This window comes from Emys orbicularis, chromosome 9 (genome assembly GCF_028017835.1).
Source record: "Emys orbicularis isolate rEmyOrb1 chromosome 9, rEmyOrb1.hap1, whole genome shotgun sequence".
Taxonomy (NCBI): domain Eukaryota; kingdom Metazoa; phylum Chordata; order Testudines; family Emydidae; genus Emys; species Emys orbicularis.
In genome coordinates this window covers 26367387-26380499 of record NC_088691.1, presented here as the reverse complement: position 1 = coordinate 26380499, position 13113 = coordinate 26367387, and positions in this window count along the sequence as shown.

Below are 13113 nucleotides of genomic sequence, written 5' to 3'. Positions count from 1 at the left end.
CTGTGCATCTGGCTGAGGCTCTGCCAAAGGCCTGGACCCAAAAGGACGTTTAGCCTTGTGGTGAAACTGGCCACAACCCCAAACTGTCTAGCCGGGTTTCATGGAGGGGTGACTGGGAATTCAGAGTAGCCAGAACGTAACAGGGGAGCCCCAGCAGCTACTGAGACTCCAGCACTAACTTTTCTTCCTTCCCTTTTTGAGCCACAGAAAGGGCCTGACTTCTCCTCTGGTGGGCATGGATCCTAATGCTGAGCCCTGTTCCACTTACACCCAGCATAGAGGCATGATACACTCTGAGCCAGGGGAGGTGGGAGCAACAGTCCATGTGGCCACATCACACTGGAGCTGAGACTTTCCTTGTTGAGTCTGATACAGCTGATGTGGGTGGTGACTCTACAACCTGGGCTGGCTGGGCACCTCTCCCAGTCTCTGCCCACACAGGTGCTGGAGCACCAGATGTGCGTTGTAGCTTGGTCACAAGGGCTTGATTTCTCTAGGGTCTGAACTGAACCTTAAAACATCACATGGAGGACAGAGCCCCAGCGCTGCAGCATCATGGGGCCTCCAAGTGCGTCACAGGGGAGAACACTCTAGTCTAATGCACTTATTATGTATGGACAACAGCTTCTCCGAGTCCAGCCACCCTTGGGGGCAGAGACCTGGTCCCTCTGTGGGAGAACAAGGCTGCTTGCTCTGCCCCTTAGATGGCAGCTAGGTGTTTGCAGAGCACCCCACATCCTCCTGCCATGTGCCTTCAATCACACTGTGTTTAGCTGCAGTTGCCACATGGAGTTTTTATAGGCTCCATATTGCTGGTTTCTTGTGAGATGCACTTTCTGTTTCAATTAACAATAAAACCCCAAAGCTGCGAGGAAGCTCCACATCTAGTCCACTTTCTGGTTTCTCTGACCCTGTGGCGACAGGATGAAGTTGGTGCTTGAGGCAGGAAGAGGGTGATAGTGCTGGCTAGAACCAGGCAAATTATGAACAAGGCTGGTCGAAGCTTTTCCCTCCAGCGAGCTCTAGCAACACATCCATCCCAGCCCTGACCTGCAGCCCTCCTGCTAGTCCTGGTCTTCCCACAGAGCTCTACCTATGCCCCTCCAGCCCGAGCAACAACACCCAAACCTTTCCTAATCAGAGCCAAGTGTTGGCTGGTGACAGACATGGCGGGGAGAGGTGCTTGTGAGTCTGTGTCACACACACTGTAGAAGGCTGTCCTGGAGGAGCTTGTGTGCGTAGGTGATGTATGTGCCCCCACACACACCCACACCCTCTGCTGTGGTGACTTTGCTGTCTGGGAGGAAACACTGGTTCCATTTGCAATGTTGCTGCTGGTGCTTTCTGTCCCAACAGGTTCTTTCCTGTTCCCAGCATGGAGCAATCTGTTTCTTAATATTTGAGCAGTCCAGCTGCGCCCTGCCCATTCATAGAGATGGGCCTAGGTCACACAAGCCTCTGTGTATTGTTTAACACTGAGCTTCAGGGTGGACATAGAGCAAATATTTGGGTTTCCTTTGAGCATCTAGTCAAGCCTCTACTCAATGCCATGTCAGCCGGATGTGGGCGTGTTTGTGCCTGTCTGACTCCAGGGTGGGATAGCATGGCTGAAACATGCAGGTTGGTTGGCAATGTTGCTGGCTACACTTGCCCCAGATACCCATTCTAAGGCACTCTTCTCAGACTGGCCTGTAGGTGGCAGCACTAGTCTTTGTCCCAGGAATAACCCTGGGAGAGGTCGGGCCTCACTGGCACTGGTGTGAATCAGGAGTAACTCCTCTGAGCCGCCCCCCCCCCCCCCCGGAGTTCTGCTGTCGGGTGGGGCTAAGTGGGAGGGCAGTCAGGGCCGCTGGGCCCAGTTCAGCAGCACTGGAGCTGAGCTTAGCACAGGGACCATGGAGGAGGAGAAACCACTGTAAGGTGCAGGGAGCTGAGGCAGCCGCCAGCACAGGTTAGAACAGTTCCTGAGGGGCTGCCCTAGCTGTCAATGGCTTGTGGGCTTTTCTGCCAGCTGTGAATACCAGAGTGTGGGAATGCAGCAGCCACAGCCCCTGCTGCTCTGACACATGGACTACTGGAGGTGCTGGGGGCTGAGTTAGCACCGGCTCCACTGACTCTGATTGCTCTGTACAGCAGGGGTTGCTCAGAGGGCACTGATGGCAGACTTACAGCTCCTATATACTGACATAGCCAGTACAAAAAATGGTGGGGAAATGCTGGCTTGGCCCTTTGTGCCCTGCCCAGCTCCTGCACGTGCCTGGTCCTGGTGGAACCTAGAGACATGGTTCCAGTGATGCACGCTGCATCAAATTCCCCACTGCCCCCTGATATCAACCCCTGCAACCTGGTGCTCACAAGCGGGGGAAATATCTCCTGTGGAGAATGTGCCACAGGTGGGAGACTCTGACATGGCCTGCCTGTCAGCTCTACACGTGTCCAACCTTCACTGGCTCAGGGACAGAAGCTGACGGCATTGTGAGGTGCCCCAGAACCCTGGCAGGCTGTAGCCTGTAGGGGGCACCAACATGTGTCACCTGCTGCTCCAAGTCAGAGCTGTGACCCACACCTTGTATCTGCCCGTTTCTCACCTGCCGCTCAGTTCTGCTGCAGATGGGCAACTCTAGCTAACGCTAGGGACAAACAACACTTCAGGCTGTCCTTACTGGCAGTATGGCTCCAAGGTTCTGGCGAAAGGGAGTGGTGTAGGGTAGGACTCAGCACAGGGCAGGCAGTGGTATTGAGTAGCGGGTGTGACACAGGCAAGGGGTATGGTACAGCACCGGGTAGGAACGTAGCACGGGGCCGAGGCTGAAAAGCAGCTGGCACCTTAGTCCCACAAATGGGAATCTCATATTATTCAGTTCAATTTTCTAAAATGATGCACTATTTGTTTTTTGATGATCAGGTGTCTGGTGATGGGATGGCCAGGCCAGATGCCACAGGCAAGACAGCACGGAGGGGCAGGAGATCTGAGGCTGCAGAGAGGGCATGGAGGATTGGGGCCCAAATGTCAGACAAGGGAATGCTAAGGCTCAACATAAATGCCGGCTGTGCCTTTGGACAGCAGGTGTCAAGAGAGCGGGTCAATGCAGAGCATCATTAGTAAAACCAATCTTCAAGGGCCGTCACAACAAAGAGCAGCAAAGCAAGGGGTTCTGAGTCTTCTCCTGAACCAGGAGCCTTTGGCCCTGTCTCACTGCAGCAGGAATCCAGCGGGTCCCCTTCTGGGGCTGGGAGAAGGCAGTGCTGGCAAAGGGAGGCAGGGAAGCTGAAAGGAGGGGTGGTGGCTCACCTACTTGTGATGGGGGATCAAAAAGCCAGTGACTTCCACTCCCTCCTCCTCCCCTCCCCCAACAAGTTTCTCACTGCCCTCCATTGCAGTGCAGTTTCTTTTCAGGCAGGCACCTGAGTCAGGGCACCCATTTCCCCTGCAGCTTCCCAGCCCCTGTATCCCCCCTCTAGTCTAGTCAGTGGGAGTGTCACAGTGTGGTGAATCTACAAAGGACCAGAAAGTTTGTTGGTCAATCCAAGAGGCAGCGAAGAGAGTGTATGAAATGGGGCAGAGGAAGGGCAAAGGGAATGAATAAGCGGGGAGCGATGAGGCTGCAGATCAGGGATTCTGGCTGGGTCTGTGCCCCTTGGATAGGCAGGCTTGAGGAGGGGGTGTTCTCAGACGTGCACATTGAGCTGGTGAGCTGAATGGAAGGAGGGAGTTGGCACTGACAGCCTCTGGCTTCTGTCCCCGCCTCTCCCCACCCCTGGCCCTCCCTCTCCTTGGCACGTTGCTCAGAGAGCAAGCCTGAAACTTTGCAAGTGCCCAGGGAGAACAAAAGCTGAATGGTGACCAGGAGGAACTGCAACACCGGCTGGCCAGGGATGGGATCAAGCTTGGGCCCAGCCCAACACAGGGACACACATCACCTGAGGAACTGATCCTGAAACCAGGGAGAGCAGGTGAGGCTGGGCATGCGGGGAGACTGTGGAGTTCCTGCAGGGAGCTGTGGCAACATGGCCAGGCTGACCCAAAGGGCCACGGAGAGGTACTGCAAGAACCTGCACTAGGGTGACCAGATGTCTCGATTTTATAGGGACAGTCCCAATTTTTGGGTCTTTTTCTTATATAGGCTCCCCACCCCCATCCCAATTTTTGACACTTGCTGTCTGGTCACCCTTCTGCACAAAGGAGGGGGAGGGAGAAAACCCAGATCCTCTAGCTGTATTGGAGCCCTACGCCATCCTGTGGTGTTTGGGGTATGGGATGAATTGTCGTGCTGCCACAAAACTAACCCCCTATCAACACCAGAGGCTCAGAAAGGCAAATAAACCCAAGTGGGGGAGGGTCCTGCCCTGGAGAGTGGGGTTCACTCCAGAACCAGCAACCAGCAAAACAAAATCAGCTGGGGAAAACAAAGGGGCAGTGGCCAGGACTGGGGAGACAATTACTTTGAGGGGAACAAATTTCACTCCAGGGCCCACACAAGAAGTGCTCAGACACAGACTGTAACCTTTGAGGTTATCTTTTTGTTATCTGTGTATACAGCACCTAACACAGCGGGGCCCTGATCCCTGATGGGGGCCTCTGGCACCACCACAGTCCAAACACTGGTAATCGAACCCTCCCCAGAATGGAGTCCTGAGCTATCCCCTCCCAGCCCCACTGGCCCCACGTCCAGGCATGCAGGGTTTGGGCTAACCTCAGCAGGCAAGCCACAATGGTACTATTCCTGACCCTGAAGAGGAGCTGTCCCCAAGCTTCTCTAGGGATGGGGTCTGAGTTTTATGGGTGTTAAATAGAAATAGCTGAATGACTCACCGAAAGCAATGTGTGGTGTCACCAGGCAGAGCCCCGGCTCATGTCCCAACGTGGCTCCCTCCTCACTCAACACACCTGCTGCCATCACCACCTCTTCCTCCTCACCCCAACATGGCTGTCTTCTTTGCCTCTTCTAACATGGCCACCTCCTCACCTTCTTCCTCACCCTACATGGCCACCTTGGTGTAAGGTAGACTTGCTCCTTGCACTGATCTTTGAAAGACTGCACAGGTTCCCTCCTGCCTCCCAAAAGGCGTGTGAAGGGTGAAATCCCCATGCATCCCATTGCATGAGGGTCTGTTGGGTGGGAACACTGGCTCCTGGCATCTTTCTGCTGACAGAGAAAAGGAAAGCGCCCTCACCTCCCATCCTGCCTGGCTGAGAAACTGGGTCACTGTGGGGAGAAGCAGGCTGCGTGTGACGTGTGTGGCAATGTTGGGCTGTGTCTTTAGCTTCAGGGAAAGGTCCTTGGGGACCTGGCCCCACTGTGCCTGTTTTTGCTGCTGCTGTGAAGGGAAGGCTCAAAGAGAGAAATTGGGTCATGCTCCCCTTGTGACAGAACTGTGGCATAGTGATTACAGACCAGTGGCCTTACACAGGAAGTTTTTACATTACTTCCTCTCTTGTTTTGCAATTTCCTAGAGGAGTGTGGAAGACGATGAAGGTGCGCCCCTCCCTACTAGAGTGACCAGATAGCAAGTGTGAAAAATTGGGACAGGGGATGGGGGTTAATAGGCCTCTATATAAGAAAAAGCCCCAAATATTGGGACTGTCCCTATAAATTCGGGACATCTGGTCACCCTACTCCCTACCCAGGTCACAGGATGACCCTGACTGGGTTTGTTCCTCAGCTGCTAAATCACTGAGATGCTTGTCTGTCTGCCAGCAGCTCCCAAATGCCCATCCCTGTATACAGTGCAATCTGCACTCCAACCCCTGGAGTGCTGGTTTAGGACACACGCCCTTGCAATTTCCTGCCAAGAAAAGGTGCGTCACACAGATAGAACAGAGAATTATATCATTGGAAGGAGACAGGAGCTTTGAGCTGCTAAAGGAAAATCTGGGCTCTTTACTGACGGGCTCATTCATTTTATTGACACTTTTAAACTGCCTGTGTAAATATACAAACTAGTTTCAGAGTAGCAGCCGTGTTAGTCTGTATCCGCAAAAATAACAGGAGTACTTGTGGCACCTTAGAGACTAACAAATTTATTAGAGCATAAGCTTTCGTGGGCTACAACCCACTTCTTCGGATGCATATAGAGTGAACCATATATTGAGGAGATATATATACACACACATACAGAGAGCATGAACAGGTGGGAGTTGTCTTACCAACTCTGAGAGGCCAATTAAGTAAGAGAAAAAAAAAAAACTTTTGAAGTGATAATCAAGATGGTTCAGTACAGACAGTTTGATAAGAAGCAAGTGTGAAAATACTTACAAGGGGAGATAGATTCAATGTTTGTAATGGCTCAGCCATTCCCAATCCCTATTTAGCCCTGAGTTGATTGTGTCTAGTTTGCATATCAATTCCAGCTCAGCAGTCTCTCGTTGGAGTCTGTTTTTGAAGTTTTTCTGTTTTAAGATAGCCACCCGCAGGTCTGTCAAAGAATGGCCAGACAGGTTAAAGTGTTCTCCCACTGGTTTTTGAGTATTATGATTCCTGATGTCAGATTTGTGTCCATTAATTCTTTTGCGTAGAGACTGTCCGGTTTGGCCAATGTACATGGCAGAGGGGCATTGCTGGCACATGATGGCATATATCACATTGGTAGATGTGCAGGTGAACGAGCCACTGATGGTATAGCTGATGTGATTAGGCCCTATGATGGTGTCACTTGAATAGATATGTGGACAGAGTTGGCATCGGGCTTTGTTACAAGGATAGGTTCCTGGGTCAGTGTTTTTGTTCAGTGATGTGTGGTTGCTGGTGAGTATTTGCTTTAGGTTGGGGGGTTGTCTGTAAGCGAGGACAGGTCTGTCTCCCAAGATCTGTGAGAGTAAAGGATCATCTTTCAGGATAGGTTGTAGATCTCTGATGATGCGCTGGAGAGGTTTTAGTTGGGGGCTGAAGGTGACAGCTAGTGGTGTTCTGTTATTTTCTTTGTTGGCCCTGTCTTGTAGGAGGTGACTTCTGGGTACTCGTCTGGCTCTGTCAATCTGTTTTTTCACTTCAGCAGGTGGGTATTGTAGTTTTAAGAATGCTTGATAGAGATCTTGTAGGTGCTTGTCTCTATCTGAGGGATTGGAGCAAATGCGGTTATATCTTAGAGCTTGGCTGTAGACAATGGATCGTGTGGTGTGTCCTGGATGGAAGCTGGAGGCATGTAGGTAAGTGTAGCGGTCAGTAGGTTTCCGGTACAGGGTGGTATTTATGTGACCATCGCTTATTAGCACAGTAGTGTCCAGGAAATGGACCGCTTGTGTGGATTGATCTAGGCTGAGGTTGATGGTGGGATGGAAATTATTGAAATCATGGTGGAATTCCTCAAGGGCTTCTTTTCCATGGGTCCAGATGATGAAGATGTCATCAGTGTAGCGCAAGTAGAGTAGGGGCGTTAGGGGACGAGAGCTAAGGAAGCGTTGTTCTAAGTCAGCCATAAAAATGTTGGCATACTGCGGGGCCATGCGGGTACCCATAGCAGTGCCGCTGACTTGAAGGTATATATTGTCCCCAAATGTGAAATAGTTGTGGGTGAGGACAAAGTCACAGAGTTCAGCCACTAGGTTAGCTGTGACATTATCGGGGATACTGTTCCTGATAGCTTGTAGTCCATCTGTGTGTGGAATATTGGTGTAGAGGGCTTCTACGTCCATAGTGGCCAGGATGGTGTTTTCTGGAAGATCACCGATGGATTCTAGTTTCCTCAGGAAGTCAGTAGTATCTCGAAGATAGCTAGGAGTGCTGGTAGCGTAGGGTCTGAGGAGAGAGTCCACATAACCAGACAAGCCTGATGTTAGGGTGCCAATGCCTGAGATGATGGGGCGTCCAGGATTTCCAGGTTTATGGATCTTGGGTAGCAAATAGAATGTCCCTGGTCGGGGTTCTAGGCATGTGTCTGTACAGATTTGTTCCTTTGCTTTGTCAGGGAGTTTTTTTAGCAGATGGTGTAGTTTCTTTAGGTAATCCTCAGTGGGATCAGAGGATAATGGCCTGTAGAACGTGGTGTTAGAGAGCTGTCTAGCAGCCTCTTGGTCATATTCCAATTTATTCATGATGACGACAGCACCTCCTTTGTCAGCCTTTTTGATAATGATGTCAGGGTTGTTTCTGAGGCTGTAGATGGCGTTGTGTTCAGCATGGCTGAGGTTATGGGGCAAGTGATGTTGCTTATCCACAATTTCAGCCTTTGCACGTTGACGGAAGCAATCTATGTAGAAATCCAGTCTGTTGTTTCGACCGTCCGGAGGAGTCCACGCAGAATCCTTTTGTTTGTAGTGCTGGTAGGGGGGATTCTGTGGGTTAGTATGCTGTTCAGAGGTATGTTGGAAATATTCTTTGAGTCGGAGACGTCGAAAGTAGGATTCTAGGTCACCGCAGAACTGTATCATGTTCGTGGGTCTGGAGGGACAAAAGGAGAGGCCCCGAGATAGGACAGACTCTTCTGCTGGGCTAAGAGTATAGCTGGAAAGGTTAACAATATTGCTGGGTGGGTTAAGGGAACTACTGTTGTGGCTCCTTGTGGCATGTAGCAGTTTAGATAGTTTAGTGTCCTTTTTCCTTTGTAGAGAGGCAAAGTTTGTCTTGTAAATGGCTTGTCTAGTTTTTGTAAAGTCTATCCATGAGGAAGTTTGTGTGGAAGGTTGGTTTCTTATGAGAGTATCCAGTTTTGAGAGCTCTCAAAACTGGATACTCTCATAAGAAACCAACCTTCCACACAAACTTCCTCATGGATAGACTTTACAAAAACTAGACAAGCCATTTACAAGACAAACTTTGCCTCTCTACAAAGGAAAAAGGACACTAAACTATCTAAACTGCTACATGCCACAAGGAGCCACAACAGTAGTTCCCTTAACCCACCCAGCAATATTGTTAACCTTTCCAGCTATACTCTTAGCCCAGCAGAAGAGTCTGTCCTATCTCGGGGCCTCTCCTTTTGTCCCTCCAGACCCACGAACATGATACAGTTCTGCGGTGACCTAGAATCCTACTTTCGACGTCTCCGACTCAAAGAATATTTCCAACATACCTCTGAACAGCATACTAACCCACAGAATCCCCCCTACCAGCACTACAAACAAAAGGATTCTGCGTGGACTCCTCCGGACGGTCGAAACAACAGACTGGATTTCTACATAGATTGCTTCCGTCAACGTGCAAAGGCTGAAATTGTGGATAAGCAACATCACTTGCCCCATAACCTCAGCCATGCTGAACACAACGCCATCTACAGCCTCAGAAACAACCCTGACATCATTATCAAAAAGGCTGACAAAGGAGGTGCTGTCGTCATCATGAATAAATTGGAATATGACCAAGAGGCTGCTAGACAGCTCTCTAACACCACGTTCTACAGGCCATTATCCTCTGATCCCACTGAGGATTACCTAAAGAAACTACACCATCTGCTAAAAAAACTCCCTGACAAAGCAAAGGAACAAATCTGTACAGACACATGCCTAGAACCCCGACCAGGGACATTCTATTTGCTACCCAAGATCCATAAACCTGGAAATCCTGGACGCCCCATCATCTCAGGCATTGGCACCCTAACATCAGGCTTGTCTGGTTATGTGGACTCTCTCCTCAGACCCTACGCTACCAGCACTCCTAGCTATCTTCGAGATACTACTGACTTCCTGAGGAAACTAGAATCCATCGGTGATCTTCCAGAAAACACCATCCTGGCCACTATGGACGTAGAAGCCCTCTACACCAATATTCCACACACAGATGGACTACAAGCTATCAGGAACAGTATCCCCGATAATGTCACAGCTAACCTAGTGGCTGAACTCTGTGACTTTGTCCTCACCCACAACTATTTCACATTTGGGGACAATATATACCTTCAAGTCAGCGGCACTGCTATGGGTACCCGCATGGCCCCGCAGTATGCCAACATTTTTATGGCTGACTTAGAACAACGCTTCCTTAGCTCTCGTCCCCTAACGCCCCTACTCTACTTGCGCTACACTGATGACATCTTCATCATCTGGACCCATGGAAAAGAAGCCCTTGAGGAATTCCACCATGATTTCAATAATTTCCATCCCACCATCAACCTCAGCCTAGATCAATCCACACAAGCGGTCCATTTCCTGGACACTACTGTGCTAATAAGCGATGGTCACATAAATACCACCCTGTACCGGAAACCTACTGACCGCTACACTTACCTACATGCCTCCAGCTTCCATCCAGGACACACCACACGATCCATTGTCTACAGCCAAGCTCTAAGATATAACCGCATTTGCTCCAATCCCTCAGATAGAGACAAGCACCTACAAGATCTCTATCAAGCATTCTTAAAACTACAATACCCACCTGCTGAAGTGAAAAAACAGATTGACAGAGCCAGACGAGTACCCAGAAGTCACCTCCTACAAGACAGGGCCAACAAAGAAAATAACAGAACACCACTAGCTGTCACCTTCAGCCCCCAACTAAAACCTCTCCAGCGCATCATCAGAGATCTACAACCTATCCTGAAAGATGATCCTTTACTCTCACAGATCTTGGGAGACAGACCTGTCCTCGCTTACAGACAACCCCCCAACCTAAAGCAAATACTCACCAGCAACCACACATCACTGAACAAAAACACTGACCCAGGAACCTATCCTTGTAACAAAGCCCGATGCCAACTCTGTCCACATATCTATTCAAGTGACACCATCATAGGGCCTAATCACATCAGCTATACCATCAGTGGCTCGTTCACCTGCACATCTACCAATGTGATATATGCCATCATGTGCCAGCAATGCCCCTCTGCCATGTACATTGGCCAAACCGGACAGTCTCTACGCAAAAGAATTAATGGACACAAATCTGACATCAGGAATCATAATACTCAAAAACCAGTGGGAGAACACTTTAACCTGTCTGGCCATTCTTTGACAGACCTGCGGGTGGCTATCTTAAAACAGAAAAACTTCAAAAACAGACTCCAACGAGAGACTGCTGAGCTGGAATTGATATGCAAACTAGACACAATCAACTCAGGGCTAAATAGGGATTGGGAATGGCTGAGCCATTACAAACATTGAATCTATCTCCCCTTGTAAGTATTTTCACACTTGCTTCTTATCAAACTGTCTGTACTGAACCATCTTGATTATCACTTCAAAAGTTTTTTTTTTTTCTCTTACTTAATTGGCCTCTCAGAGTTGGTAAGACAACTCCCACCTGTTCATGCTCTCTGTATGTGTGTGTATATATATCTCCTCAATATATGGTTCACTCTATATGCATCCGAAGAAGTGGGTTGTAGCCCACGAAAGCTTATGCTCTAATAAATTTGTTAGTCTCTAAGGTGCCACAAGTACTCCTGTTATTTATACAAACTAGGAGGCACCTGGAATAAAGTCACACAGTAGGGTTCAGTATCCTTTTCCAGCAGTGAGTGCAGGTGAAGGGAGTTTCATAGACTCCAAGGCCAAAAGGGACCATTGTGATCATCTAGTCTGACCTCCTGTACTGCGCAGGCCACAGAACATCCCCAAAATAATTCCCAGAGCAGATCTTTGAGGAAAACATCCAGTCTTGATTTAAAACTTGGCAGCAGGAAGCATTTGGTGCAGGCAGTGGGAGATGGGTAGTGGAAGACATTTGACATGGGCAGTGGGAGATGGCAGGGCGTGGCGTGGGAGAGGGGGCAGCACTGGCAGTAGCGTAGCTAGGGGGGTGCAGGGGAAGCAGCCGCTTCCCCTCAGCACATTTTCCAAAAGAGGCGCCTTAGTTATGGGTTACCATGGCGCCAGCGGGCGGGGCCCACACTTCGCTCTGAAGCTTGGCCTGCCGGGCCAGCGCTGGGCTCCTGCAGGCAAGGGGGGGCAGTACAGCCGGAGGAGCCATGGGGGGGGCAGCACGGCCAGAGGAGCGAGTGGGGCTCGGAGGCGCTTTCAGCGCAGAAAGCCGCTTGCGCGCTGTGCGCCCTGAGCCTTGGAGAGGTGAGGGGGCTTCGCCCTAGCGCTCGGGCCCCTCCCCAGCTCAGGCAGCAGGGCCTCGGGGTGGTATCCGGTGCCTCCGCCGCTGCTGGCGGGAGGGAGAAGCTGCTCAGTCTCCGGGGCCGTCTCAGCACCCTGGAGTCGAGCCGGTGGGTGGGGAGCCTGGCTATGGTGCCTGGCTCCCGGCTGCAGCACCCGGGGAGAGCCTAGTGGCAGCGCCCTGGGAGGCGAAGGAGAGCCCCCAGCGTGGGGCGGCGATGCGGCTGGGAGCTGCGCGCCGGTGACCGTGGTGGGGCAGGTGGGGAGGTGGGAAGCTTGTGGCCAGCCCTGGCGCTGCTCCGCCCGCCGCAGTGGTTCCCTGCAGGGGCTTGTACCATCTGGCTGAAGGAATCCCTGAGCCTCAGCCGTTGCCTCGCACATGGCAGCCCGCAGTGTGGCCGGAGGAGCCATGGGGGGGGGGGCGGCGCAGCTGGAGGAGCGAGGGGGGGTGCAGCACATGGCAGCCCCAGCGCGGCTGGAGGAGCCATGCGGGGGGCGGCGCGGCCGGAGGAGTGAGGGGGGGCGCAGCACATGGCAGCCCGCAGCGCGGCCGGAGGAGCCATGGGGGGGGGGGGCGGCGCGGCCGGAGGAGTGAGGGGGGGCACAGCACATGGCAGCCCGCAGCGCAGCCGGAGGAGCCAGCCAAGGGGGGGGGGGGGGCGTGGAGCGGCCAGAGGAGGAGCCAAGGGGGGGGCACCTTTTTAATGTTTGCTCCCCCTGCTCTTAGAACCTGGCTACGCCACTGGGCAGCAGAATGTATTTGAAGTGGGCAGTGGGGTCTGAGCAGGGCTAGGAGTGGGTGGTGGGGTACAGGCAGGGCCTGGAGCCTCAGTCTGCAGTTGAGGAGATTTCCTTCCTGTGTCAAAGGGCTGAGGCCAGTGCATACCCCCTTGATACTGGGCATTCCCTAGTGCCTCCATCAGCTGTGGCACTCACTGTTTCTTGGACACTGTAGATTTGCATGCATGGCCATTGCAGGGGCTGGTGCTTCACTAACAGCATTGCATGTGGGTTAGAACCATAGGGGCTGCTTATGAGAGGGAGTCCATGCTGCATTGCCTGACACTGATTGAACATCTTTTTGGGGGGTCATCACTGTTCTACCCCTTACATCACCTCCCCCGCTATAGGCTCTGCCC